This window comes from Balaenoptera ricei, chromosome 10 (assembly GCF_028023285.1).
Source record: "Balaenoptera ricei isolate mBalRic1 chromosome 10, mBalRic1.hap2, whole genome shotgun sequence".
NCBI lineage: Eukaryota > Metazoa > Chordata > Mammalia > Artiodactyla > Balaenopteridae > Balaenoptera > Balaenoptera ricei.
The window spans coordinates 94,161,285-94,167,468 of record NC_082648.1 but is presented as its reverse complement, the minus strand read 5'-3'; positions in this window follow the sequence as shown (position 1 = coordinate 94,167,468).

Sequence of the window (6,184 nt, the reverse complement as noted above, 5' to 3'; positions counted from 1 at the left end):
AGCTGGGCCGACTGCAGATAGGGCTCTGGCCTTGGGAAGGGGATGGTCCTTCTCTTTTTCCCACTGAGAGCTGCTATTTCTGGCTCCTCTGGGGTTGTGGAGCACTGGGTAGGAGGATGTGGAGGGTAGGAGGAAAAGGGGTCAGGAAAGTTCTTATTTGCCTGGTAGTGTCATCACATGCCTTCCAGATCTTTGGAGTGGTCAGTGGAGCTGACCTTCTCTTTCGGGCGCCAGATGGATTTTCTGGGGATCCCGCTGCTGCCCTCAACTCCCATTCAATTCCCCTGGACACTTCTGCCTCATCAGCTCCTGGATTTCCCACAATCCACTCCCACAGACCCTTGCAGTTGTTAGAAGCCCCCTGACTGGCAAACCCTGGGTCCTTTCCCAGAGGCAGATCCTGAGACCAACCTTTGTGTCCACGTGGTTTATTAAGGAGATGCTCCCCGGAGAAACCTGTAAGTAAGTTGGGAAAGGAGGACAGGGAAGGGGAAGAAGCCTAGCAACCGCGCGACCTTAGGCGAAGCCCCAGCATCAGTCTCGTTCCATGGGAAGCTCTGGAGTGGATATTAAACCTCAGAACACGTCCCCACTCGGAGCTCTGGGCTCTGGGCTTTCGTACTGTCACACCAGACAGTCACTGGCTGAGAGCTGTCCTGGGGGTGGGGGGACGGGGTTGGAGATTGGAGGTGGGAGGTGGACTGCAGAGTCGCAAAGTCACTCCAGTAGCCCAAGGGCAGGCTTCCAAAGAGAGTTTGCAGGTGTAGCCTTGAGAATCAAAGCACCTAGAAGCTGGGTGATGGGCACACAGGACAGGTAAGAGCCATCTAAGGGAATATGAGCAGGGTACCAGCAATGTCCCCAGTACCATCCCTACTAGGCTGGTTTTATTTTATTTCCCAAGCTGGTTTTTCCAGCGATCAGCCCCCTTGTTTATCCTCGTAGCTGAAATCTTCTTGGCCTTTCACCTCCCAAACTCCCTTCCTAGAGGCTGAACCCCGTTGCAGGAGGAAAAGCAGTTGTGAGCATCTCTCTGCCTGAGGCCACCCCCCACCCCTTCCCTTCTCCCGACATCCCTCACAACTCATCACCATCCGTGTAAACTTGGACATACACTTTGTGTATTTCCGTAATGTTGTCAGCTGCCCATAGAGCATCTAGAATATTTTCGCCCATTTTGGGGTGCTGGTGACTCAACTTATAGCAATTTATTCCACAAAAGCAGACAATAACTCAACTGGAGAGAGGGGGAAAAATAACCCTACCAACCCACCACCGTCTCTCCGCGCTGGAAATCAAAATTGTAATGCATAGAATAGATTACTGCAAGGAATAGGCTTGGTTGGCAGACGTGCGAGCTGAGTTAAATGCCTTTTAAGTAAATCTCAGCGTGAGTTATCTATTCACTCAGACGTGTGTGCATGGAGACAGAGGGAGGCCGTGTGGACAGACGGCACACGCTGTAACTTTCATTATCCCACACTGAGGTTCTTTGTTAATAACCACAGTCAAAGGCACTGCAGGTTTTCTGATCTCTGTGACAGGTGGCTACCAGTGTGAGGCTGAGGCATTCATTCATTCATTTGTTCATTCATTCCCCAAGCCACTGTGAGGCCCAGGATGCACCAGGCGTTGAGCTGGGCATTGGAGGCATAGAGGTGCCGAGATGGGTCGACAAGGTCCCAGCCCCTGCCGAGCTCACCGTCTGGTGGGAGGAGACAAAGTGATAAACAGGGCAGGTGATAAGGTGTTCACGTGCTATGAGGTTGGGCAAGGTCTGGAGCTTGCTCTGGAGAGTCACAAGCTCTGGAGTCAGACTGCCAGGGTTCAAATCTGGGCCCTGCCACTTACTTGGGCAAGGTGCCTACCCTCAGTTTCCTCATCTGCAAAGTGGATAGAAATAGTGCCCATTTGATAAAGTGGATAGAAATAGTGGATGGGAGGAGTAAATGACACATGCATGGCAGAGTGCCTGGTTACACTTAGTGCTTAATAAATGCTGTTTGTTGCTGTCCTGATTACTGACATCTGTACAGGGCCAGTGTAAGGAGGGTTGGGAACGTTTTGTTGGAGAGGGTGATGCTTGTTCAGAGATTTGAGTGGTGCTGGCGCACCTGAGCCAGGAAAGGGACCTAAGTGCAGGGAAGTAGGATGAGCAAAGTTCAGAGTGAGGGGCAGGTGACAGGGGCACATTAAGACGGTGCTGGTGTCTGTCTTAGTCTGCTCGGGCTGCCAGAGCAATGAACCACAGACTGGTGGCTTGAACAACAATTATTTTCACACAGGTCTGTAAGCTAGAAGTCAATGATCAAGGTTCTGGCTGATTTGGTTTCTTAATGAGGGCTCTCTTGCTGTCTCTGTGCAGGTGGGGGGAGGGGAGAGAGAGAGAGGTAGAGAGAGAGAGGAAGGGAGGGAGAGAGAGAGAGAGAGAGAGAGAGAGAGAAAAAGAGAGGGAGAGATCCTTGGTGTCTCTTCCTCTTCTTATAAAGGACACTAGTCCTATAGGATTAAGGCCCCACCCTTATGACCTAATTTAACCTTAATTACCCCCCTAAAGGCCCCATCTCCAAATACAGTCACACTGGGGGTTAGGGCTTCAACATGTGAATTTTGGAGAACACAAACATTCAGTCCATAACAGAGTCGTTGGAAAACTGGATCTGAGAATCATGTTTCTCTGTTTACTAGCGGTGTGACCCTGGGATCTATAAAATTAGGCCAATTATAGCTAACTCTTGGGACTTTTGCATGAATTAATTCAGGTAATATTTTGTATTGAAGTGGAAGAAAATGTTGAAGGCTGTGGCTCCTTAGTGGAATGATGGAGCAGGAGACAGCTCCCAGCGGCATCTGGCTCCCAGAACAATGCAAGGGCAAGAGTATGTTCCATGCCCACCAGTGGAGAGGTCATCCAATCCCGTGGCCCACTGACCCGCTGGGAAGTCAGAGTGAATCTAACTTCTGCTGCAAATCCATCCGAGAGTTCCTCTCCTGCTGCTTTGGACAACCCATGCTGCATGAGCTACTGGGGCCTTTTGTATCTCAAGGTGCTGGACCTGTCACTGCCAGTTAAAACCACACACACCAAATCTTCTCATTGGTCCTTTCTCCACTCCTGCCTTCTTCCTTAGCTAGGGCATGAAAAAAACACAAAAAGGAAATTTGGACAATCTAACAAGACCAGACAACAAGTTGACTGTAGATCAGTGAACCTCAGGAGTGACTTTTAAGTTTGCTGTATGTCGAGCTAATTCTGTGGCGTTCTCATTTTGCGTAAGACTGGCATCTCAAAGATATCATTGCCGATTGACTAATGCTATGGTCTCCTATCATGTTAAAAACATCATCACGCATATAAATTGTAGGCCACTTTTTTTTTAAATTAATTAATTTATTTTTGGCTGTGTTGGGTCTTCGTTTCTGTGCTAGGGCTTTCTCTAGTTGCGGCGAGCGGGGGCCACTCTTCAACGCGGTGCGTGGGCCTCTCACTGTCACAGCCTCTCTTGTTGTGGAGCACAAGCTCCAGACGTGCAGGCTCAGTAGTTGTGGCTCATGGGCCTAGTTGCTCTGCGGCATGTGGGATCTTCCCAGACCAGGGCTCGAACCCGTGTCCCCTGCATTGGCAGGCAGATTCTCAACCACTGCGCCACCAGGGAAGCCCTGTAGGCCACTTTTTATCTGTTTTCAACAGGAATCTCATGCAAAGAATGATCAGTCCAGAACCCAAAAGTAGTTGAACAGGCAACTTAATTTTTTATTGCAATCCTCTTGAGAAAATGACAAAGAGAATTGGCATTAAAAGGCATAACAAAACTTCTTAATACTCATTTCTCCTTATTTCTTGTACTCTTCATATCTCTCACATACATAAAGCTCCCCTCACCCCAATCATCCCAACTATAATGGCCCTCTTGCTTTTGTCCCCTCCCACCCACTTCCATTACTATATATTTATTCAATTTTGTGTTCTCTCTTATGTGCCAAGTTCTGAATATAATGGCAAACCAGAGGCACGTGGTTCTTGCTTTCTCAAGTTTACATTTTCCCCCCAGCTTTTCCCAGGCCTGTGTCCACCACTCTTATTGTCATCTCTCACCTGGATGACGCCGGTGGCCTTAATTTCTGTCCCTCTTCCACCCTTGCCCTGTGGATCTGCTCAGACTGCCTGTCTGGGTTCTTGTCCCTGAGGTTCTCACTTCTTTCCCTCCCTCCCTTTGTCACCCCTTCCTCCCTCCCTCTATCTCCCTTTGTTGAGATACGATTCAGTTTACATTCTTTGATAGAAGATATTTAGTATCTTCTCCAGTCTCCCTAGAAGATCCCTAGAAGCCACTATGTGAAATTTATAACTGGGAAAGGAGCATTAGGGCAAGAAAAACAGCTCTGATATTTGGAAGGAACTGTAGAGATTATCTGGTCCAATGTCTGGGAGTCTAGATTGAAAGGACCCCCCTCTGCAATATTCTTGGAATCACCCAGACTTTGCCTTGGCTTATCCAGCATGTCATTTCCAAGGGTAGTTACCTTTCTATGCTGTTCCTGGGAGTAACCCAACACCTGGAACCATAGGTGCTTGGTAAGTAACTGTTCACTTTTGGGTAAATGGGGAACTTCTTCAGAAAATGGGGATCTTGCCTCACGAAGGTTCTTCTCGATGTTGAGCCCAAATCTGCCTTCCTATCCCATGGCCCTGTTGTTCTGAGCGCTACCCGCACAGAATGGTAGCTGCCAACGAAGCTATCCTTTCCAAGATCAATTCGAAGACAATTTCTGCAGCTCCTCTTTTTTTTTTTTTTTTTAATGATAAGTTAGAGTTTATTAAATAAATGAATGAACAAATATTTACTGAGCAATCGTATTGTGTAAAAGGCAATCTGATAGAGAATTTCAAAGGCCGAGCACTTTTCAAACTGTTACTCTTACAATAGTACTTTGAGGTAGAGCCACTTGTCTCATTTTTCCCCATGGGAAAATTGATACTTAGAGAGGTAAGGAAATATTCCAAGCTCACACAGCCAGTCAGTGATGGAGCTTGTATCTAAACTCAGATCTGTCTTGCCCAGCAGCTCTTGTTTTTAACTATGACTCCATGATAGGCTCCCAAGAAACAATTCAATGCTTTAAACATGATTGGGTTCCCTAGAAACAGTCTAATATGGAGATTCTCATGCAAATGATTTATTGAAGGGCTTAGTCTCAGGAGAAAGGGAATGTGAGGACCAAGTAGGCAGGGGGCAGGGGTGGGGAGCCAAGGGTGTGCTCTCAACTGAAAACTAGCTTCAGCCTGATTCTATGGTGAGCTCTGGAGCATGAATTACACTACAGAGTTAGCCCCATCTTCAGGCAAGGGGCCAGCCTTCTGCAGCCCCATGTCAGTCATTCATTTTCTGTAGTAGTACCCCAGGGTATGAGGGGGCATAATGTCCTAGGATCCAAGGGCATTTCTCCAGGGAAGGGAACAGCTCTGAGCTGTTAGCAAACAGTCACAGAACCAGCGGATGGTTGTGTTGGCCTTGTAAAGAGGACCCAGGTAGGGTACTAAGAGCATCCTTCCTGGAGGAGCTAAGATGCAATGGTTACACCTCTTTGTGGATGGGGCTATAGTCTTTTGGCTTTGACTGGATGTGTACTCCAGCTGCCGAATGAGTATTGGCTGTCTTTCCTCTGGGTCAGCACAGCCTCTAGCTTTAAACTAAATTGGTGGTTTTTGCAAAAGAGGCTCTGGCTCTGAATCTTGCTGAAAATGTTGGGGCACTTTGGGCTCAGATTGCCAAAGTATGCACTTGGCACTTCTAGGTGAGGCATTCAAGGAGGGCTCCACCTGTACAGCCTCAGGAACCCACTGGAGCAGATTGCTTCTGGGAACGTGTTCCTCAGGCAGGAAATGGCAATTAAGCACCTGTTAATATATGTAATATCAACTGTCATTGTTCAGGTCAATAAGCAATTTTTTTTTTGTTGTTGGTTTTGCAGCTCCTCTTTAAAAATGGTTTTTGGTGCCTGTTTCTGAACCATATAAAGGAATTGTGCTTGGTGCTTTGTCTTAATATCAGTGTCCTGGAGTCTTTTCTGTATTGGGATTTGCAACGATCCTGTATTTAGACCAAGGGAGACTCAGATGGTGAGGGAGTCATGGCTGGGTTGCAGAAATCACTTAGTGAGCTGACACTCTTCCAGGACTCAT